The sequence below is a fragment of the Nipponia nippon genome, unplaced genomic scaffold, assembly GCF_047370975.1.
Source record: "Nipponia nippon isolate SJK-2023a ecotype South Korea unplaced genomic scaffold, ASM4737097v1 scaffold_1, whole genome shotgun sequence".
Taxonomy (NCBI): domain Eukaryota; kingdom Metazoa; phylum Chordata; class Aves; order Pelecaniformes; family Threskiornithidae; genus Nipponia; species Nipponia nippon.
The window spans coordinates 33,657,501-33,681,469 of NW_028262290.1; the positions used below are offsets into that span (position 1 = coordinate 33,657,501).

General features: G+C 41.2%; 1 protein-coding gene and 1 long non-coding RNA gene across 2 annotated transcripts in view; one reads left to right on the forward strand and one right to left on the reverse strand.

Annotated features, from left to right (window-relative positions):
- The window catches only part of ZFHX4 (zinc finger homeobox 4), a 152,741-nt gene extending 135,227 nt beyond the window's left edge, over window positions 1–17,514 (reverse strand). The window contains exon 1 of the mRNA XM_009471809.2: window positions 17,232–17,514. The gene's annotated coding sequence lies outside the window, so the exon portion shown is untranslated. The remainder of the gene's footprint in view (window positions 1–17,231) is intronic.
- LOC148057293 (uncharacterized) overlaps window positions 15,446–23,969 on the forward strand; it is a 41,842-nt gene continuing 33,318 nt past the window's right edge. The window contains exon 1 of the long non-coding RNA XR_015703335.1: window positions 15,446–15,578. This is a non-coding gene — a long non-coding RNA (uncharacterized LOC148057293). The remainder of the gene's footprint in view (window positions 15,579–23,969) is intronic.

The following is a 23,969-nucleotide window of genomic DNA, read 5'->3' on the forward strand; positions in this document are numbered from 1 at the left end:
GTTGTAATCATTATGCAAGATAGGCCTATTTCTTAGGCTACCTCTGCAAATAAATTTGGCTGCTTTTTTTTTCCAGCCACCCTACTTTGCACGTATTTGTTCTAACTGAACATTAATAGCCCATACTGGTGCGAGACAAGAACATGAACTGTAATTATCCTTCTAATTCTTGCTTTCATACCATATTTCTACTACTCCACCTGACACTGAGGTTCTGCAGTGATTACTTCATCAGTGATGAAGAATGGCCTAATCAGTTAAAGTATTGCTAGAAAACTCTTGTTTGCCAATACTAGGAGGAGGCACCAACTTTTCCCCTTTCTTTCTTTTTGGAGAAAGGTGCATCTGAATGATAGTGACCCAGTGAACATTAGAGCATTAATCACCTCCCTTTGTCTCATCTATGCAAAGCAGGATTAGAGTTAAAATGATGACTGCTTAATCCCTTTGATTTTCTTTTACTAAATAAATATTAATCTACAAATCAATCGGATCCTGTATTATAACACACACAATATACACTATGAAAGGTTATGTAAATTACACTCAATTTCGCAAGCATGCCATTAACGAAAAGAGCCCCCATGTTTTCCCTTTTCACCCCCAAAATCCCTATTAAATTTGGAAATTCAAGTTAATAATCCTGCTAAAGATAAAGCTTAGCTATTGAATCCATATTCCTTTTTCCTTTAAAGAAGTTCACTGCATCAATCATTTTAGGAATTAATAAATCATATTTACTGTGTTTATTCATATGTCGATACACCCAATCTGTAAAGCTTTCACCATTTAATCTCTTTAACTCTGACCAAAGTTAGTTTACATTAGATGTTGTTTTAAACTCACATGGAACTAAATTAAATAGAAGCAGCTAGAAAATTAATCCTAATTGTCTTCACTAAAAATCACACTGCCTGGATCTGTCAGCTGTTCTCAAACACTGTGAAAGAGATCGTCTGCATTCACAGCTTTTAAGAAAAAATTACAGAAACGTAGGCTTTTGCTTCATTGAACTTAAGCCTAATTTAACAAAAATGCAATATTAACATAAGTAAGTATACTAAAAATACTTTAATGATGTAAAATAGAGTAGTATAATCTTTTAAAGTGTGAATTATCACAAACTTTGTGATTTTACTGAAGTCTGGATGTGTTCTCTGTCAGCACATTTGGAAGGTAAGACTGAATTGCAAAACTAACAAATGACTAGAGAGTCAAAGTGGCTCTATAAGATTCACCTAACCTCTTTGTTGTCTCAAAACCAACTGTGAAATAAATGTTACAGTACTTTTTTGTTTGCCTAATACTAATTTGCTTGCATACTAAACATTCTGCAATTATCTTTCTAAAAGTTATCACAAGACAGGTATTCGAGCAAACATTCCAGTTCTTGGGGAGATACTACAACTCCAGATTACTTCAGAAAGCGTCTCGATGAAAACAAAAAATAAAGGGTTGTGCTTGTATAAGAGTACCAGACTCTTCCGATTATGCATCTGAAAAAAAAAAAAAAGCTGTAGGTATTGTAAGTCATGTTAAACATTTAAATATTACTCTGTATTAAAATCAGCCTGGTCAGTGAAAACACAGGATGTTTTTTAAACAGTTTAGTTATTAATAAAGCATTTATTTTTTCTAGAATATTATCATGGCAAATTTGTTTTGTATTGCCAAGATCAGCTGGGCATTTTGTTTTTATTATGCGTAGTCTTTTGTCATTTTTTTGCTCTGCAAGTTAATTTGACTGCTGTGCATAAGTGAAGTGAGCAATTCAGTAATTAACTTTTGTGTTTTAAAATGTATGAACTTTAATTAGATTTCATTATAAACAAACAAATGTCAACCATAATTATAAGCTCCTTGGTTTAACCACATATTATCCCTTTTCAAACAAACTTGATGTCAGACAAATTAAAATCAAGCAGCCAGCAATTTTGAGTTGAATTTTACATGATCTGCCAGTAACCTGATTACTTTAACTTCAATATCATTACAGGAAAAGTATTTCAGGAAAAATAATTACAAGAATTCCAACAGGAGACAAGCTTAATTGTATTGATTCAAAAGATGCATGTATATAGGAACCATGCTGAAGGAATAATGTTATCTTAAATCTACAGTTACTATTAAAATGATATTGTCTGGCATGAAAAAGGCAATTTGAGATTGGTGTCTGGAAAAGCAGAGATACAAAACTAACTGAAATAATTATCTTTACCCCATTGTAGTTTAAGCAACAAAATATCAATGTGGAACAACTTCAAGGCATGAAGGTTTGCAGGTTTATTTACTGACTGGTGTATCTATTAGTACCAGGAACAAGTGGAGCTGTCAGGACATAATGAAGGTAAATGATTAGTTAGCACAGAGACTGAGCTCTTCTTCAATGCAATAAGAGTTAATTAAAGTTTACCACCAAACATCAACCAAAGCAGGATGTTGATCAGGTTTCAGCATTAAGTGCAAACAGACAATGGTTGGCAGCAATTAGTGCAGCTATCAAATGACATGCAATGATAATTATACATTTAAAACAGCTAAAGGGCTTGTGGAAGGGAGGGAAGAATCTCATCAGCTTCTTTGACTACGTACAGTCAAAGTGCAGGAAACAGGTATCAGATATTTCACTTCAATACTGTAAATCAATAGAATTAAACAACAAAAAAAAAAGGTTGTACAAGCACATTATCTGAAAAAGGACAATTCACTGTACATGAAATGGAAGAAATCTGCAGACGACTCCTAACAAAGATAAGTACTAGTTAGATTAAATAAATTACTTTGCTGCTGCCACTCACACTGACACACATAAACAGAGAAGTGTTTGGGGTTTAAAGGCTAGTGGCTGCAGCTTTATTACACATTTCTATGCCAGACTCGAGGTTACCTGGTATCTCTAGTCTCTGTGGCCATGTTCATAGCACAAGAAGGCCCAGAAGGACCACGGGCCTGAAGCCTGTGACCACAAAAGGGAGTTTCACATGCTAGCTGCAAGCCCGCTGCAAGGAAGCCTAGGCTTACAGAGGCTATTACCTGGTATCTGAGCCACAGCCTAAGGCTCTGCCACACATCCCCTGCTTTCCACCCCCTCCAATCAGTATACGTGATAGTTCTGCCTGCTCCCAAACTTAAGCCCAAGTTTTGGGAAAGAAAAAGGAAGTGAGATCTTTCCACCACAAATGAACGCTGTGCAACGCACGGTAGCAACGCAGACATGCTAATAACCGGGAGCACAGTGAGGGCCACTGCCGTCCGTCGCCACGCTCTGCTCTGTTTCGAAGGCCTTGTGTAATGGTGGCAGTTACTGGATCAGCGATACAACGGAGCCAATACCAAACTGCATTTTCCTCTCAGTCTGCCATTAAATCCAAAGGAAGGATGATAAACTTGCAGCAGCACCTCTAATAGCAACACCAGACAAAGGAAAAACTGCTCTCAGCCTAGCGCTGGCAGTCTGCTTAACCTCCTCGGCACGGATCTGTGAAGTCAAAACACCCCCAATTCTGCAATATCAAAAAAGCAGGACGGCAAAACAGGTAAATATCCTTTCCACAGGAAAATAGCCAATATTAACTGGTGTAGCCAGACAGAAAATTATCTACACACTTCTAGTATTCGGACAATTCCTCACTAACCATTCCACACACTGAAGATGGAATAACTCACTCCCACTCACTCTTCTCGGTCTGGCATAGTGTAGGTAACGGGATTACCTGGTTAAACACCTATGCAGTTCCACAGCAGCTGAATAGGTCTGGCAAGTAGGATCCCCACCTCAAAGAAATCAACATTTCTTCAGCATTTTTATGGACAACATAGTGGCAAAAGCACCCTGCTCTTCTTAGGTACGTAACAGGAAGCAAGATGAGGCTTACCAAAAGACAAGTAGCAGGTTTCCAAGAAAGCTAAGCTGTGACAAATTAAAACCCAATGATGAGAGGGGCAAAGGGGATAAACAGTAGGACTCATTGCTGCAGGATACCATTGAGATCATGAATTTACCAAGGTTAAAAAAGAGAATGGAAACTGACTGCCAGAAGTATCCGGAGTTATTGTAATGAATGTGAACACACACAAAAAAAAAAAATTATAAGGGATATTAAACCTTACTCTTCAGAGATATAAAAATATTTGCATTTGCAGTCATGGCAAGGCAGGCATATACAATAGGTTATGCCACATCTGCCCATTGTGATATTCTTCAGCAGCACCTTGTAGAGACCAGTCAAAGAGAGGAGGCTAGCCACAGCAGAGTCCCAGTTTGGCAATCAATATGCTCCTATAGGATGAATTACACCTCCTGAGTAAAGAAGTGTCTGCAGCAGGGAGACTGCCCTTAGCTTTTATTTGAACTAATCCGTGCAAAAAGATCATCAGCATCAGTTCATATTTAAATATGTTGTATTAATTTCCACTGTGTCAAATTCAGAAAACCTTCTTTTAAGATTGTGAGGACCATATTTATTTTAAACGCACTTTTTTTTCCTAGAAGCAAACCTAAGTACATATGCAAAATGCATTAAGATGGGGTTTGTTATAATGTTGGCTACCAATTGTGATTTTTGTTGGAATGTGTGTACGTTCACGTTGCTAAAATTATTTTAATAAAATGCCTTACTGTTTTGCATAGCTCCTGGGCTGCAGCCTAGAGCAGTTCTACAGATTTTTTTTTCCCTAACAAACCTCATTTTCCCAACTAATTCTGTTATGCTAGGGATTTGTGCACAGAGTTGGCTAATCCCAGTATTTCCCTAGAGCTGCATCTAAGCTATGGCCCACTCCCAGCACAAAAGTGTCTCCAAAAGCCCTTTCGCCCCCTTCAGCACTGATACACTCATTGGTCCTGACATTTTCACTTCAGCCATGACAAATGAGCTGATGGCTGTGATCAGATTGCACACGAGGACTGCTTTATCAAAGACGTATCATTAACTCTCATCACTGTCTTCCATTATGACTCTTTTGGTCAAATCTGTTGTGAAAATGCAAGTCAGTGTAAAAACATAACCTAAACATAGCAACAAACAAACTTCATTAAAAAGCAGAAAAGAAAACCAGACTCAGACAGGATCAGAAAGAGACTAGCGTTAACTAAATGTTTCTCTGGGGATTTAAGTAACTGTACTCAACCTCTGCCCCAGTGCAAACATGGCAGTTGACCGTCTTCGAAAGGTCCCTTCCCCCATCGCGGACTGCTAGCACTACTTTGCCTTTTTTAGAGAAACAAAAATAAAGCAGCAGCAATCAAATATGCCTAAGAACAAAGTTGACTTTTTTCTTTTTCTTTATTTTTACCTTTTCGGTCTCTGAACTACTTCGTGTTTCTGTGTGTCTGCTTTTATCAAAATACATTTCTCAAATGAATCCCTTAAAGAATATAAAATTTTCGCTTGAATCGCAGCCACATAATCATACTGTTTTCTGACTCACATTAAAAACACCAGCATAAAGGTCTGTCTGAAACGGAAATCTCTCAGTTCGCTCTGAATACCGCAACCTTTCTGTCAAGTTAGAACCTAAGTTCCAGTTACACAGTTCTTGTTACATCTAGAGGGTTTACAAAGTATATATTTGTTGTAACCTCTTCTAGCAATTCATCTGAGAATACACATCTAGCGGAGTCAACTGTAACACAACAGATCTTGGGAATGGAGGTCATGCTTTGAGATAAAGTGCTATTCACTTTTGGACCATGCAAGAAGCTCTTTATTCCTGTTCTTATTGGCATCAGTTCCCCCTTACCAGAGCAAGAACAAAGCCAAGTGCTCGTGTGAGGTTTATGAATAAATCAGAGGTGAGCCACTTTAAGTGCTGCCCATGATTTCCTTGTTGACAGTGAGCACTTAAACAGGCTTCTATGACCAGCAACTCCTGGCAAACCTTAATGGCTCCTAATCTGTACCCTGCTTCGTTTCAGGAAAGAAATGACCCACCCCAATTTTTCTCAAGTCTTCACCTTTTGGGCAACTACTGTCCCACCTTTTTAGAAATTCACGTTCAGGGACTGTCCCGTTTCAGTGCCAAGTTTTCACGTAACACACAACATAAAAATCACCATTTTCTTCCTAGAAAACAAATGACAGCTAATAAAATATTATTACGCAGTGCAGCCTAAGTAATTCCCAGACAAACCATTACACAATTCAGCGTTTGTTTAAAATGCATAGATTTTTAAATGAACCTAAAAGATTTCTAATATATTTGCCTGCAATTATTAAAATCATGTAAAAAATATGCTGAGAGCAAATTCAACCCTTCTGTACAGCTACAGCTGAAACCAGGAATGTTTATAAATCACTGCCATTGTATGTATTTAAAAAATTCAAACGGCCTCGAAAAACTATTTTTAAATAATGATAACACTGAAAAACAAACCGATATCAACCAGTAAACTCAGCACTGGGCCAAACAGCTCTGGTCCGGAAACACTAACATCCAATTGTGGCAAGACGCTAGGTGTTTCAGTGCATATGTCTTTGATGCACAAAACCACTCAGAGACCTATGCTGTTCAACATTAAAGCAGCAGCCTGCGTGGAGAATGCATTTCAACATGGAATGAAATCCTTCATTTTTAAGGTCTCTCCCCCCCCCCTTTTTGGACATGTCACAATCTCCAGATGGCTGAATTTATTCTGTAGTAGCTGAGTTATTGTCAGGCTCCCAGTTTCTGCTATATTTAAATACTAACATTTTTTGACTCCATTGTCTCTTGTTGCCTTTCCACCCACTCGGGAAAAAAAAAAAAAAAAAAAAAGTTGTGACCGCACCGCTCTTCCCTGTGCTTTCAGCGAGCGCTCCCCGCGGGGCCGGGGCCGGGGCCGGGGCCGGGGCCGGGGCCGGGGCCGGGGCCGGGGCCGGGGCCGGGGCCGGGGCCGGGCGGCAGCGCTGACCTGCCGCTGCTTGAAATGCGGCGGGTGCCTCAGTAGATGGCACTCTTCTTTGCAAGGGCCTGATCCAAACCCGGGGCAATCGATGAGGCGAAGCTGGACTTTGGACGAGGCCCTCGGTCCAAATTGGAAACTGCAGCAGCGCTGGGGAAACCACCCGTCAAGCACGAGAGAAATCCAGGGGCCAGACCAGTTGGGACTTAAAACTCCAGTGACGCTTTTCACTGGAGCCAAAATGCCTGTCCCAGTGCACTGGCTGACGACCGCGTGAGAAATCATATTTTGCCTCCCTACAGCAATCGGTTGTTCCTTCTGGAAACAGTCCCGAAGCAGATTGCTGTGCTGCAGCGGAGTGGCTGGTGGTTGTTTGTGCATGGGGGGACACTTCCCACCCCAGAGATGGCTGCGCTGCAATGGCAAAGAAAGTGATTTTTTGGTCAGCGGTTCATAAAACTCAAAGGAACTGAGGGATTGAGGGGTGACATTTGCCATAGAGCTAAATAATTTATTTTAGAAACGTTACATTTTCTTTAATTTAAACCCTCGGTGCTGTAAACAAAATCAATAACCATATTTCAATATAAAAAAATATAAAAGGCCCAGAGAAACCCACAGGAATAAGTTCCCTGCTTATGGAGCTACTTTTCACTCAGAACCTTATTTTTTGGAGTGGGGAAGGCATGTGAAATGTTAGGTATTAAACAAGGAGAAACTCTTATTTGAAGGTGGACAGCCAGGGTTTCTCACACAGGAAAGCCACCTGCATTTGAAACTGTCGTGTAACACTTAGCAAATCCAAGGATTTTTTTCCCCCTCTCTTCTTATAAAAGCTCTGGCCCTCAGAATACCAGAAGTCAAAGGATCCTCTGCAACAACTGAAGGAAAAGAAGGAAGTTATGTTTTTGTTATTCTTCAAAAAGAGATTATTCTGATCTGTTACACTACCATCTTCTGGAACAAGTGTGGAAATAACTGGGATTACTCCAGATTTCCATCAGTGCCCCAAACACTGGAGCACTACCAGTGACAGGTGCCTTGTCATCTCAGATTAGGTGAATTTATAAGGCAGCCTCGGTGTCAAAACGGGGAGGAGCAAGCCTTCTGCAGCCGCTGCTCCCAGACCCTCAGCTCTGCTATTACCTGGCAAAAGGAACAGAATTGACCCCCACCAGCCTCTATGGAAAACCTCTTTCTTACAGACCCTCCGGTGCCTTCTGCACTAAGCACATCATCCTTAAAAATGGAAACGGTAGTGTAGAAAGAGGAGATAAAAACCTTTTAAATTTGATTTTATGGGATTATTGTCAACCGGTAACTAAAGGCCTGATTCTTTTTCTACTAATACTGAACTGTATGTCTTGCCAGTTTTACACCCGCATGACTCCTCTGATTTCAGAGGAGTTATTGTTAATTTAGTTTGGGGTGAATGGGAAGAATCCGGTTCTTTTGGGTTTACATGTCCTAGGCTCACATCAACACAGGCATTTCATAAGGTTTTCTTTGTTTCAGAAGCAGAATGTTTGTCTTTTTAAATACAGTTTTAGATGTACATCCAGTGTGTGCATCACTTGTTCTGCAGACACCACTGGAGCCTATACGGTAAAGGTTTGTTTTCAGAGTCATCATGGTCTATCATGTACATACAGCCTTTGGTTTGTGAACTATTGACCTGAAGGACAATAACACCTTCTGAGGAGCTGGTACAGCCTAGTGGATCACTGAGAGTGCTAAAAGTCTGCTAGATTTGTCTGTAAAGAGATCCCAGTTTCTGAGAATATTTAAAATTGTTCTCAAAAGTACCGAAAGCAAATAAAATATAATTTGGACAAATTACCTTCTAAATCTCTCTCTTCTTTTTTTTTTTAATTGAAAGCTGATTCTGAGTAATGTGAACATATAAAAAGAGCATCTTAATATGGCAAACTTTTATTTTGATCCTATAACATAGTTAAACCATTCCTTGGAATATTTTGTTTAAGCAGAAGAAGTCATTCCTCAACAAGACTGCCGTATTTCCATCTGGTACAAACTTCTCTGGCTTAGTTTGGAACTCAGCAAAAGCTGCAGTAATAATGACAACACTGGTATAAAAGTGCTATAGAGTGACTATTAAAAAAGGAATAGAGTAATATGTATTAAAGACTAAATCTGCTGCCCTTATTTATGCAATAGTTTGTCTCTACAGGTCTGCTGAATCCTGCTATCAATAAAGGTGCTTACTACCCCTTTCAAAAACAGCAAATCTCAACAGCAACCAAACAGAACATACTAGGTTTGTTTTATCTACTAAGTAAAAGCAACCGATTCGTCTTTTAGTTTCTGCATCTGTTCACATAAACATATTCTGTGTTCCATCTTATTCTGTAAAATCTTGAATCCCAGTACCTCAGTGTGCTGGGTTTCTGCCCATTCAGTAAGAATGCAGACATCCCATAAGTTATTATTAACCCATGTGTTATCCAGTTCTACAGTGGCTGGAACTTTGCCAGAGACAACACATGGTGCTTGGTTAACAATATTTTAAAATATAAATTAATTTATTTTTTAAATTAACACATTTTTCTTATGGAAATACACTAATAAGCCGTTCCCAGAATGAAAGAATATCTCCTAAGCATGTTCCTTTAAAAGAAGTTTTAAGGAATTTCATAAAGTTAGCAGTAAAACATTCCCAAATCCCATAGAAGGTCTTTAACTTCATCTTAAAGGAGAGAATTTTCATTACTTTATTCTTACCAAGTACTTTCTGCATTTACAGTTTTACTTCATTTATCCATAAATAATCCTAATTTCTTAGAGGCATCTCTAACTGTTTAAATATTATCAAATCAAGCCCAATACTGAACTAACAAGCATTTACAAATAAATGTTCTGCAAAGTAAAAAAAAAAAATCCCCCAAACAAGTTAATATTTAGTCTAACTACCAACAGTTTTCCACAGTAGCTCTAAATTGGTAATTATGTTGACCTGAAAAAAAAGAGAGCCTATTTAATATGCATACATACAAATAATTATTCACACTGCATTTGATTTACATACGTACAAAAGAACCACTTCCCACTTTCAAAAGTGGCTCAACACTTATGGTATTTTAACTGCCCTAATTACTGTTGAGAGAACATAATTAGAAGCACTGATCACATTGTCAACAGCTAACCAGTTGCAGCCCTGTCTGGGGGCCTGATCCTGCTCCGGTTGAAGTCAGTGGGGGCTAGCACTGATTGCAGGAGGAGGCCAGGGCCCTTCTCGCCACCTGAATCTACCGGAATCCAAATGTGTTAAACAACCTGAATATGCTGATGCAGTCACGCCAAAAACCCCGCTCCTTATGTGCATGTATCAATTTCTATTTCGGTAAGCTTTGTCTATATTCAAAGCCGAACGAAGAGAGTAATTTTTTCCCTAGCAAGGCTTCTATACCACTTAAACACTTAGCACCAAGTCAGAATTCATAACTTTTTCCAAAAGAGAAATAGTTTAATAATTAAAACAGCTATTGACTAAAGCCCGCTTCCTTGAATACCAAACTTTATTAGATTATTATACGTTGATGCCTAATTTCCATTGGCAACTTTTAAAATAGCTCCTTCCCTCCCTGCCGGCCCCCCTCCTCCCTCTTTCTTTCCCCCAGGCAAAGTGCTGGGAATCCTCCATACCCAATAGTCAATATTTGGTTTGCCTGTCATGTTCCTGGAGCTCCCCTCCATACAAACCTGTGTTTCTCATCCTTTTGCTGCACTACTCTCATACATATTACTTCACATGATGATGGAAACTCGGGGCATCTTAGCAAGTTGCTGAAATCTGAGCTTCTGCTTGTTTTCTCAAGTCTTGGACAAACATAACTTTAGGGAGAGCTGAACATAGGCATAAAGAAAGAGGAGCCTGCATTTTCATCTTCCTTTCATCTCAGTCATTCAGTCAACCATTCAGTGCCCTATTCAACAGAGCTTTTCATTATGCAAAAAAATGCTAATCCTTTTCCGATGCTTTCACACTTGTATAAACCCCCATTCCTTCGACTGAAAAGCAATTATATCAGTTTACCTTTCTGTCAAAAACAGGATTAATATTCCAATACCAGAATCTCCTTTATTTTCCTATCTTTTGCTTTAGGAAACTAGAGATTATTAGTGGAGGTATTCCTTAGAGCAAGAATACATTATTTTAAATATGATTATTTTAGCCAAAGCAAGAGGGGGGAGGGGGAGAGAGAGAAAAAACTTCAGTTGCTGCGGAAACTCTTTTCAGTGACAGAACTGACCTTCCCTTTGCAGAGGCCTGAATAGAATGAGCCTCACTCTGGTCTATTAATCAGAAACAAATTATGAAAGAATGTGGCTGGACTGGTTGACACTATCCTGTCTTGGGAGACTCAGTAACAGCCTAGTAACAATGTCCTCTTCATGGGTAATGAACAGCCATGACAAATGGGGCAGAGAAACTATTTATTTGCATATGCAAATTCTCACACAAGGGAAACATGTACAAACAAGTGTCATTGTAAGGTGGATTAGGCAAACAACGCTTTCTTTTTAGGACATTCTGCAGCCCAGAACATTAGTCAGCACAATTAAACCAGTCTCCATGGAGACTAATGAAATTTCACCATGGTATGAGTTAAATTAGATAGCTAGTTATGTGTTTTCACAATCCAACTTGAAATCCATTATTGTTTCAGAACAATACAGCAATTGTGCCTGGCTGATCTTTGCCAGCTCAACAAGCTCCTAAGTTGACAATTTGCATATGTTAATATAATTAAGCACTAATTACATGAAACTTGTACATATTCACATGCACTTTCCCTGGGCGCTTCTCAGTTTGAACCTTGGCCAAGTCTTTAACCCTTTGAATGAATTTGGAGCAGCAAAGCTCTGCCTTCTGGGTACAGCCCCAAGGCAGATGCAGAGAAGCTCTTCATTTATAAACACAAAGCTTAACCTGGCTTCTCATATTTCTATCAACACGGTTAGAAAACATTTTTGGATGTGTTGGGGTAGGAGAAAGGGGCGGGGAGGGGGGGGAAGTTGGATTGGAAGTTCTTTAGAGACCCAACTCTGGTACTCTTTTTCCATATGAAAACACAAATATTTACCCACATCGCAGGTTACGAACACATGTATTGCCATTGTCACAGGTTCTTCAAGACCCGAATTGTCAAAAATTAGGCTGGGTTTTATGTCAGTGCTCTTAGAATGACAAAAATGTGAATGAGAAAAGGAAAAAAGAGCAAGCAGTAACTAATGAGCTTTACATAAATATATGCAGAGGCAATTAAGCAGTGTTAATTACTATGACAGCAGTTAATTGAATATAATTAGATATTTTAAGCTACTGACTAAGGCATAGTTAAGATTAATTTTATTGAGATTAATTGTAAATAAGAATAGATTAACTCTGTGTTTTGACAGGCATAAAAAGTAGTTCTGCAAATTAACTAGGAGAGCAGAAACTAGCACAAAAATCATATATTATTTTAATGTCACACCTCAGAATCATCTGCTCAATAAACATGACTTTTCAAACCCAAACAGACAGGAATCTTGAAGAAAAACAAACAGCTTGCAGAGATTAAAGAGCCTTTTGTCCTTTTTCATGTGCATTTCTTTTAGCAGACTAAATTAAGCGAGTCTGGTGTACGTTTTTAGGAAGGAACATTTCACACTGAATGGAAAAAATGTTCTATCACATATGAAATTCATGCAGCTGTGCGGAACTTGGTCCAGATGGTCTAAGACTATAAAACAACACTAAATGATAGACAGTAGGGCCTTCCCAAGATTATGTGATAAAGTCACAACCTTATATTTTGACCTAAATTTTCTGTCATGTATTGTTTCCTTCCAGATCAGATAGCTCTCTTTTAATTTTTAACTGATCATGAATATTCAATGGAAACTCTTAATAAACATTGCTGATAAGCATCTGAGCAGAAATCATAAAATATTTACAAAACGCCCCTTAGCTTCATTAAAACAATGCTGAATCTGAAGTGCAGAAAACAGTGCCCTGGCTCTCCCTACAATACTAAAATGTTCACACCACTTAGCTTAAATAGGTAAAAAAGCCTGGTTTTAAATATGCTTCAAAGAAAACCCCAAAACACATTCTACCAGCAGATTAATTCATGCATGCTGTTTAAGAAAATTAACAACAAGGCTGAAGAATGCTGAACAAATCACTAATAAGAAAGGAGCTTCAATTGATTTTGAAATAAATCAATAGGTGATTAACACAATATTTTTAAAGCAGTAGAATGTATATATATTATATAAACATATATATTATATTTTCAATACCTTTTTAGCTCTTAATCGAACAAGGGCTTTACAACAGTGAGCATGTCCCTATATTGACTATCAACTTCTTTGGAATGCCTTTAGTCTTTTATAACGAAAATCCAAAAACGGTCTGTGAAACAAGGCTACGACAAGCCATTCTGCAGTGAAAGATTTTAAATCATCCAGCCTCTTCTAATAGACTTGAGACTTATTGAGGTAGAAACCATAAAAAATGAAGAAGGGAAATTTAATCCCTGAAATATTGATTTGCACATTAATATCATATAGGCAGAGGGCAATTTGGCTTCATGGAAATGACACATTGTCGACCCTTGGTGAAGTCAGAGCCAATCTAACTGCTGAACATGTCTGAATCTCAAGAGTTATTAAGGGCTTCCCTTCTTGCCTTTATGACTTTTCTTCAGCCTACCAATGCAATCTTAAATGTATTATCTTTAAGAAATAATTGTAAAACCTCAGGGGTTTTCCAGTTAATGGAAGGGAGGCTAAACCACATCAGATTCTGAAATGCAACATTAAACCCTTGCAATCAACAAAACCACCTCAATTCTCATCCATCCAGTGCAGGATCTAATATTGTTATTAGAGATAATCAAATTTCATTGTGTAAATTTAGGCTCATGGTCAGAATGGAAGCAGTAAATTCTGCAATATTAAACAGTGATTTTTCTCGGCCCCCTTTATATGTTCTTTGCTGGTGCACCATCTTCACAAATAAACGTAAACTACTCAAAAATCGAGGAACAAAACCGTCTCCCTATTCTGAAAGATGCACGCAATGCCATTTATCATCTCCACAGCTTTCCTTTAGTTTTAACTTGATCTAGCGGATAAGTTTCATTTTAGAGAATAATAAAGCAGTATCACTGCATAAACCAAACAGCAGGTACTATTACTGTGACTTACACAGATGGTTTACCTGACCTTTCTTTGTTCCTTGGGTAGGTTTCACTTTTGCAGATTTACGACTTTTCCCTCTATATTTCATTGACCCTCTATGTTCATTATCATAAAAATGAAAACTATTGAATACATGTTTATGTTGACGAAGCCCAAAAAGCCCACGACTAAAGGATAAAGAGATGTTACAACGCACTGTGTGGATCTCTAGATCGTACACTATAAATATTCAAGCACAGATAGCACGAATAACTGAATAATCCTGGTGAGCCCCAGCTCTGGAGCCAGGTGCAAGAGGTTAAAACAGCTGGCTAGCCATCTTTTATTTCGTGTGCCTTCCTACCGGCTGAAACCGCAAACCCTGAAAACTAGCAGATATTCCCTCAAGGTTGATTGTCTGATTTTTTTCATTTCAACCAGTTTAGTAGGATCCCCCCGTCGAGAAAAGAGAGAAACTCCTTAAATACAGTCAGTTGAATAGGAAGTGGAGCAATGATGATTAAGGTTCTTCACCCCCACACACACCCCAACCTTCAACCCCCCGTTTATTTCCACAGTCTTCTTTGTGCACCTTCCCATCCAAATGTTTGTATTCCTTATTTCAAAGAAAAGCACTCCGGATCGTTCTGTCAGTTTTGCCAGTAAATATAAAGTAAAACAAGTGTTGATGGCACTGAGAGTGTTACATACCCAGGCTGTGTTTTTGCATTGCTCTCAATGGAAGCGATCGATGCCCATGTCACAGTCGCGTCCCAATCGCAGCCAAGTCTCTGCCTCAATCTAACCAACAACAGGCAGGGCTGCAAAGGCTTCTCACTACCTCTTCCATCCATCCACCACCAAACTAAAAATATAATGCTACATATGATCTTTTTAAACACTCCACCACCGCTCCCAAGGATCGAGCCACTGCAAATCCAGGGGAAACACAATTGAAAAAAAAAAATACACCATCAAAAAAAAACCTCACAGCAGCCACCCCAAAAGCATTCGAGCCCTCTCTTTCCACTCTCTTTCTCGACCTCCTCCTGCCAACTACATAATCCTTGATTAAAAACGGAACAAGGCTAATAAAAAGAAAATTTAAAAAAAAAAAAAAAAAAAAAAAGAGGAGGACGGAATGGAGCCGAGGAAATGCAACTGTCAGAGAACGGGATGGTCAGACTTCCTGAGTGAACCTGCCTGTGTCTGGCTTAATGTAAATCCACCATCTTCAGCCTGGCAAGTTGTCTTTTGGTTGGGCTTTTTTTTTTTTTTTTTTTTTTTTTTTTTTTGGTGGGGAGGGGGGTGTTATGTTTGCGATCTCTGTCTTGGTACCTAAGGAGGAAGAGGAGGAGGAGGGTGTGTTATTGAATGGTGGCTAAAGCCTCCTCGGGACGGCGCTGAGGTGAAACAGGCTGAACCCGACTGATGTGCCTCCTCTCTCGGTTGGACCCAGTGCCCTAAGCAGCCGATGAGAGACCCCCGGCCGCCCGGCTCGCAGGTAACAAAAGAAATACCAACCCGTGCATTTTCTGCTGCCGCTGCTGGGGAGGCTGGGGGGGGGGGGGGAAAGAAGATGCAGAAAGGGAGGAGTGGAGGGGAACCGCCGTAAGTTGGCATCGGATGGGGGGAAAGTTTATTAGCATTTTTGCAGGAAATTTCATGTAAGGCAAGAAGGGGAAGCAGGGACGCGTCTGCCATTAGCCGCCGTGATGGGAAGGGATGCACTTGATTCTGACACGAGCAGTTAGATAGAGCAGGAATCGAACTGCCTTCTCGCTGTTTATGAGCCTTTTTTTTTTTTTGGTTGGCTGGGGGTTTTTTTGTGGTTTGGTTTTTTGTTTTGTTTTTTTTTTAAACACCGTAGTCCTCTGTTTAAAAAAAAAAAAATAGGCGCCTGTCCCGCAAAACAACCACCCCCCCTTTCAAAAATCTCAGAAAGGCTGCGCTGAAGCAGCCCCCGACCCTGCCTGCGAGGAGCCTTTCCTACGGCGCGGAGCGGCGCGGCGCGGCACGGCACGGCGGGGATGCCGGGGGCTCCGCCGGCGCCTGGCCGGCAGCCGTCCGCAGCCAGCGGCAGCCGCGCATCCCCGCCGGCGGGGCCGCTCCGCGCCTCTCCGCGCCTCTCCGCGCCGCTCCGCGCCGTGCCGGGCCGCCTCCCCGCGCCGCGCGGCGAAACTGACAGAGAGGCAGGGCGCGCTCCTAACGGGCTCCTCTTCCTCCTGCTGCCAGAGACGGCAGCCAGCAGCGCGATCCCCCTGCGCACACGCACACACACACACACACCCGCACAGCCACCCCTGCCTCTGCTCCTGAGAAACCTACCTGCAAAATAAAAGGGGGTGTGGGGGGGGGAGAGGGGAAAAAGCACCCCACACCTTCCCCTGTACACGCACGCAGTCAGGGTCCCCATTGCCCTGCTGGCATCCCCCCCACCCCCGCCCGAAAGCGAAAGTTTGGGAGGCCGAGGGGGGTGGAGATGGGGAGGAGAGGGAAAGAGGGTGGGAGAGCGGAATGCGCCTTCAAAAAGCACCTCAAAGTTTTGGGGGGACCGAGCTGCGAAACAAGAGTGCGAGCTCTGAAGGGGCTGGCAAGCGATGACTTCTGACAGCCGTAACGTCTTTCCTAATCTGACAGTATTCCCCCCCTCCCCGAGCTCCCGACAAAAAAAGAGCGAAATAAAAAGTGGGGGGCGCCCCCCGAACCTCTTCTGCAAACTGAGCAGGGTCCTGCACTTAATCCGAAAGTTGCAGCCCGAAAGAGAAAAAACCCAAACCCACAGCCCCAAACCAAAACAAAAAAAATACACAAACAAAACGTAACCCCCGGAATAAAAGAGAAAGGGAGAGAGAGAAAGAAAGAAGGGAGAGAGAAAAAGCAGCCCCTCCTTCCCAAACGAGAGCAAATACTGTACCTAAAAATGGGGAAACAGGCAGAAAAAGGGGGGAGAGAGAGAGGGGAGAGATACATGGGATCTGGGGATGTGAGTGTGTGTGTGTATGTGAGAGAGAGAGAAAGAGGCACAGAGAGAGAGAGGGAGAGAGAGAGCGAGAGCGAAATATCAAAGATTGTGCAAGATCAGCCTGGAAAGATAATCGATACTCGACCTAAATTTAACACAAACTACTCAATAAAAGTTAAAGAAAAAACTTACTTTCCATTTCCCCTCGCAGTTCCTACTGGATCTTCGTCTCTTTTTTTTGTTTTGCTTTATTTACTTAACAGCTGATCACATCCAAGTAAACGAGAGAAGGTTCATTAAAAAAATAATAAAAAAAAATAATCCTCCAACTTTATTGGGTGAAAATAAAAATGATTGAGCAAGAAGTGGGGGGCATGGAGCGGTCCTTTGGGGTCCGGGAGTTGTTAAAGCATGTGCCGACCGCGGTCTCGCTGTTTGGTTGTGAAGGGGTTGGGAAAAGGAGGAAAGGAAATGAAAATCCGATATGTCTTTATTCTGCTAATTATTATCGTTTTAGCCCTGTTTAAAAAAATGGCTGATTAAGTTGAGTGCGCATGTCTTTGTGTGTCTATTCCCGATATGCACTCTGGGAATGAGAGAGAGAGAGAGAGAGAGGGGAGAGAGAGGAGAGAGAGCGAGAGAGAGGGAGAGAGAGAGAGGGAGAGGAGAGGGAAGAGGAGAGGGAGAGGTGTAATTAGTGAGGTGATCAACATTCTCCGGGCTGCAAATGACGCGCAGCCCCGGAGCCGGGGAAGCCGGAGCTGCCGCGGCTGCCGGGGGCTCGCCGGGGCTGCGGGAGCCACAGAGCCAGCCCAGAGAAGAAGGGGCAGCAGAAAGGAGCTCATGGATACAAACACAAGTCTGCAAACTTCATTAGTAACACAGACACACACGCACAGGCACACAAAGTAGATGGCTAGGGAAAATTAAAAAAAAAAAAGGGGGGGGGGGGGGAGCGACGCACTTGCTCTTTTAACTGTTCGGGAACTTAAGTGAAACGGGTCCAAATTAATTATTCCATCAGGGAGATATTTTTTTTTTCTGTCTGTCTTCCTGTCTTTCTTTCTCTTCCCTTTTCTCTCTTTTAATGGGGATTTAATGAAAAATATATGTTTGCAATGGGATAATGAATGTACGACACCTCTGTAAAAGGAAAGATAATATATCTAAGATAGGGAATAACTGTCCATACAGAGATAAAGATGGATTTATTTACACATACACACACGCGCGCACGCACACACATGCGCTCACATCCTACATCGTATTTACACATATGCACATACACTCCACATACACACAGTCATACAAAGCAAAACACACTTTATTTGGTGGCTGCCATGTAATTGCTTGGAGAAATCAACAAAGTAAAAAGCAAAGCCTTTACAATATCAACTGTAAACAGCCTTATCAAAATGAAGTAAATATCAGCCCAGGGAAAGAGTCTCTTTGCATACAATACAGGTTTCATGCATATACATGCATCATCTTCCACATTCCCTACAAGTATTTATATTTTATTAATATTTTATCTACTATATTTTACCAGACACATTTCATTCTTGGGGGGGGGGGGGAGATTATTATGATGAAAACTAGGGTAAAATGTACAGATGTCATTATAAATCGGAATCTTCTACAAATATTTTCCTGTGTGGGATTTAAGAAGATTGCTTCTCATTTGAAAATCTAATTATCTTAACCTAATACTGCAGATGTGAATATGACTGACACTTTCATTAAAAGATAATTAACTAAAACTAGGAATAGACATACTTTAAAATACCCCCTACTGAAGATAAAAACATGACTATTCAAAGAGCATCCGAATACACCGCAGGAACACGTGCAGATTTTTGATAATGCTATTCCAGAAATGGGTATACCAGAAATGGTCACTAAGTCACAGTTACATGCAAGAGATATTTACAGTACCAAGGACCCCGCGCAGGTGAACCATAACCTTAGAGCTGACATGCCTTTGAAGTTTGTGATTCCTGCGATACACGTCAAAACCTTGTCTTAGGCCTTAAACACCAAAAACCAGCAGGAAGGTTTTATCACAACCTTCCATTAAAAGCGCGCACGCACGACAACAACAAACCAGCAAAAACCTGGATGGCAAAAATATGCATCTCTCTGGGCCCTAAACCTTCTACTCCAGGAAAACATTTTGCAAGTCCTGGAACTAACGCTAATAGGAAAATCCCCACCTGATGATGAATTAAGTCTGCCCTTAAGGAAGCACAGGCCAGTGTCAGGGAACCGAGTTGCTAAAAGCAGATGTTTAAGGTCAGAGTGAAGGTCCTGATAGTTTTGGAGGAAAAAAAAAAAAAAAAGAAGGTCTTCAGAAAGGGGAGGAAAAAAAAGACAAATAAAAACATCGCCAGCCTGAAAGTACAGCTATTCCAAAAATCGGAGCCTGCCAATAAAACGGGGAACATAGAAGGAGCCCTAACCCAATCCAGAGAAACCTTACTTCAAACTTCAGGAAAGTCTCCAAGACTCAAACTTAAGGAAAAGTCAGGGGCACTTGAGGGCTCGTGAGAGCAACTTTATTCCTTTTTCAAACCTCACCTAAGCATCGCACCAGCTCATCAATGAAAAAAATGTGAGCATATGTATGCAGATTTCCACAGGCACTGCACCCTGTGGATGAAGGTAATAAGGGAACTAGCGATATTCTGCATCGTTGTTTACAGGGTGGAAAAAAAATGCAAACAAAGAGGGAAAATGAAATCTCGGAAACCCGTTTACAGTTATCAGATTGAGGGGGTATGATGGAAAGAGGGCTTTTAGGCTTAAATTGTAGACGAAACGGGACTCAGAGAGAAGGATGCATTGTCCATTCAAGTGCATGCCTGAAGGATGGTAACACGTTTCCTAAGACTGAAGACAATTAAATACAATGTGATGAAGAAACACCTGAGAACAATACATCTATTTCAAATTCAAGTGGAGAAACACGTATACTTAATGTCACAGAAGAATAAGGAAACGAAGATAATTTAGTTTTAAAGTCGTCCCCCCACACCTCCCCCACCACCTCCTTTATTCCTAGTGCTTTTTTCCTGGTGAAACATCAATATCATTAATGTCATTAATGTCAAAACACCAAACGTCAGAACAGTCAAGTCATTTTTTTTTGGCTGTAGATTTTTTTCCCTTTCTCTCTTCTTGGAAGGGGATATAGGTTTATGGTGTTCTTGAGTTACAGCTAAAGGAACAAAGGGGGGGGGATAGAGGCAGAAATTGCGAGAGGAGAGTCCACATTTTTCAGGGTTTCTTCTGCCACTGTTTACTGTCCTTCCTGAGGTTTTAATTCTCCTCTCTCTTTCTCTCTTCCTCTCTCTCTCTCTTTCTCTCTCCCTAAAAATAGTAGCTAACAGGGAGGGGGGGGTAGGGGAAAAAGAAGGCACTGCGGGATGTTAACAGTTTAGAAGAAAGCCGGGGATCGCCACGTAGCTAGGAAAAATCGGAGAAGGTTAATTCCGGGAGGCAGCAGCAGCAGGTTTGTGGGATGTGATAAGAGCGGAGCGCGGCGCGGGCTGGGGGAGGCGGGCGAGGAGGACCCGGGGCCGGCCGGCGCGGCTGCGGTGCGGCTGCGGTGCGGCTGCGGTGGGAGCCGGCGGGCGGCGGGCGGCGGGCGGGCTCCCCGGCGGCGCGGCCCGGCCCGGCCCGGCCCGGCTCCCGCTCCCCTCTCTCCTCCCTCTCTCGCTCAGCTGATCGCCCCCGAAGACTCTCGCCTAACCTCTCAGCTCCTCTCCTCTGGTCTCGGTGGACCCCCCGCCCACCTCCTCCGAACTTCTCCTGCAGGCGCCGTTACACATTTTGGGATTTTTTCGAGCCTCCTGTTGAAACCACAAAAAGCTCTTGATAGTGACGTTACATTTCAAAGAGAGGGAAGGGGAAAAAAAATTAAAAAAGCCCTCAGCCTTTTCTGTCCTCCACCACCTCCAGCCTCAGCCCCAAGGAAAAGTTATTGGCCTGGGCGAGACTGATCTGGTGGGGGCCAGAGCCCGAGACTGACCATTCTTTAATAGACAAAGAAATCCTAGCCCAAACCGGGCTCTGTTACACCACGTCTCTCCGCCAAGCTCATTTCACTCCCTAAATCTGCGCTGCGGACACAGAGGGGCATAAGGATCTGCATAATTACAGCCACAGCCGCTCCCCTTTTTAATAAACCGACATAATTCCCTAATAAACGTCCCCTTCCCCCACCTTGTCCTCTCCCCAGACCCCAACCCAAGGGAAAGGGGATCCGTGTCTTTTTACTGCGTTCCCTAAGTCTATAGATGAGCTCAGTTTGAAACGAGGTATTACAAGATTTCAGTGTTACAGACCCTTTATCTGAGCTACAGACACTTTCAGATCCCCAGCCCCCACCTCCTCTCCTTTTTGTTGTCTCTTCTCCTCCCGGGGGCTATTTGACAAAGGCAGTGTGTTAACTAACATTTTTGTTTAACTCAGCAACTTCTTTTCAAAACATACTTAAACCTGATAGCAATCTCTTGTACTTTTTTTTTCTTCCCCCCCCCCCCCCCCCGAGATGAAATTGACTCTGAACCCAAAGCGTTTGGCTATTATTAATTATTTCTTTCTTTGCAGGTATCACGTATAAAAATCTACGGTTAATTTACAACGCCCCCCCCCAACACATTCCAGTACACAGTAAAAAGGGCTGGGGGGGGGGGGGGGGATGAGGAGGGAGGAAAAGAAAACAAAAATCCCTGATCTGATTCCTGGAAAGTTTTGTTCGAAAAAGAAATAAAACAACAATAACATATTGCATTTCAATTCTGCCCTCACTGCCCCAGATATGGCATTCACCTCCTGAAAGTGCGTTTAACGAGCAGTGACCTAAGAGAAAAATCACAGCCGAATAGTACAGACATCTCGCTGAGATTTTGAGCTAAATAGTGCCGTTCCCGATTGGCTTTTGTTGTTGTTGTTGTTATTTTGGCTGGAGCCGCACAAAAACGCGCACCCGGACGTTACTATAAATAAAAACCTTCCAGGTCTAAGCCTGCTGCCGGCGTTTCCTCCGGAGCCTTAACAGCCCTTTTTCAGCTCCTTTCTTGGGCAGATCGCGGGGATTAAATGCCCTGAACCTGAGCTCCTGGCCTTGGATGGGAAGGGAAAGAAAAAGGGAGAGGGAGAGAGAGAAAGGAGAGGGTGAAGGAGCCAGGCGCCCTCTGGGCTTTCAGAGGTCAGCGCTTTGACAGTGCTCTGACCTCCCTCCCCTCCCGGCAACCACCCCAGTGTTTATAAACAAAAACAGTCAGGACTAGCCCCAAACAATAGCAATTCACCAACTTCACAGGCACTTCACTAGCTCTTATGCAAATCAAGGAAAACGACCGCTTACCGCCGCTCTCCCCCCCCACCCCCCCCATCCCCTCCAGAAAGCCCAAGAGTATATTTCCAGCAGTGATATATCCAAGGGAAAAATTGTACATTCTCTCCTGGAAAAGGACAAAAAGGGACTTCAGAAATAAACCGGTTCTGGTAGAAAGACAGACAAAAAGGGAGAAAAAGCCAATAAAACCACCGATCTTACAGCAGAAAGAGGAAAGTTATGAAATATTTATACCTAAATCCAACAATCCACACTGCCAATAAAACAGGAATCTTTGTTGTGTAGACAATATGCTAAACTACCTCTGCGACAAACAGCGATTATAAAGCAACCAGGAAAAGTTATTTTCGCCCAAGGAGCCAAGTTTTCAAAGAAAACGTGTGGATTTTACAGCTAAATAAAAGCCACCACCTCTGTGTTATCCGTAAAAACTACACATAAATTAAAAGCACCGTTAAAAGAAAAAAAACCTTCCAGCAAGCAAGCAGCACATCTGACCTGACTTACAAAAAAGTATAATTAAAACCATCTTTAATTACAAAAAGCAGCAAGCGAAAGCTAAATGAATCAATGCTTTCTCCCCAAAATGTTGTCCGCCAAGGTATAGAAATGATAGTTCTATAGTCCTGCATTAAAGCGTAACTGAAACTCCACAGTTCAGGAATTGATTACCCGATAAGGAAAAAAAAAACCCGTAAAAGGAAAAAAAAGGTCCTAATGATTTTCAAACTTTTGTTTAAAAATGATGAATATCAGAAAAGGTTGGAGGAAAAGTTAAAGGAAATATACCTCAAGAGAAAAAAGACCATCTCCTTTTCTTCTTTGTCTATCAGTCTCCAGTTAAAGCATATGGAAAATGTTTTCAAAATGCCTAGATTTGGCACATTGTCATTGCAAAGAGAGGAGCGCAGTGATGCTGTTATAGAAAATGGGAAATAAATTCAGGATTGGGTGCTGCCTCCTTCAATGCGGATTTATCTAAGTTTAATTTAATATTCCGCAATCACTGTATGATCGCATATAATTCACCAAGATTTTTAAGGGCTTTGCCTAAATATGTTGACCACAGGCACAAAGTAATTTAATCACATTATTTCCTTCTTTTATTTGTGTTTATTTTTCTCATTAGAAACACTTTAAATTGCAACTGTAAATAATAGAAATGATGGAATATTAGGTTTGGGGTGAACAAACGCTCAGAGAAGGCATTAGCTTTATTAAAATCATTCTGAACGTAAAATCAAAAAGCACAAAATGGTTGTTTGTAAAACACTAAACCTTTAATCGATTTATTGGCATTCCGATCGATTAGATAAACGGAAATCTATAGTAAACATAAAAGCATTTAAAATATTTTTCTCTCATTTATAAACAAAACTTTTCTTTTCAGTAGAAAAAAATGATTATCAAACGACTAACAGGAAATTCTTCAGATATCAAATTACGATAATAAAATTATTTCCACATGGAAAGGGATAATGACAATGATGATAGTAATTATAATAATGAATAATTCAACAGCCCTTTGACATATATGGAAGAGCCTGCTTCAAAAACAGCTTTTGAAG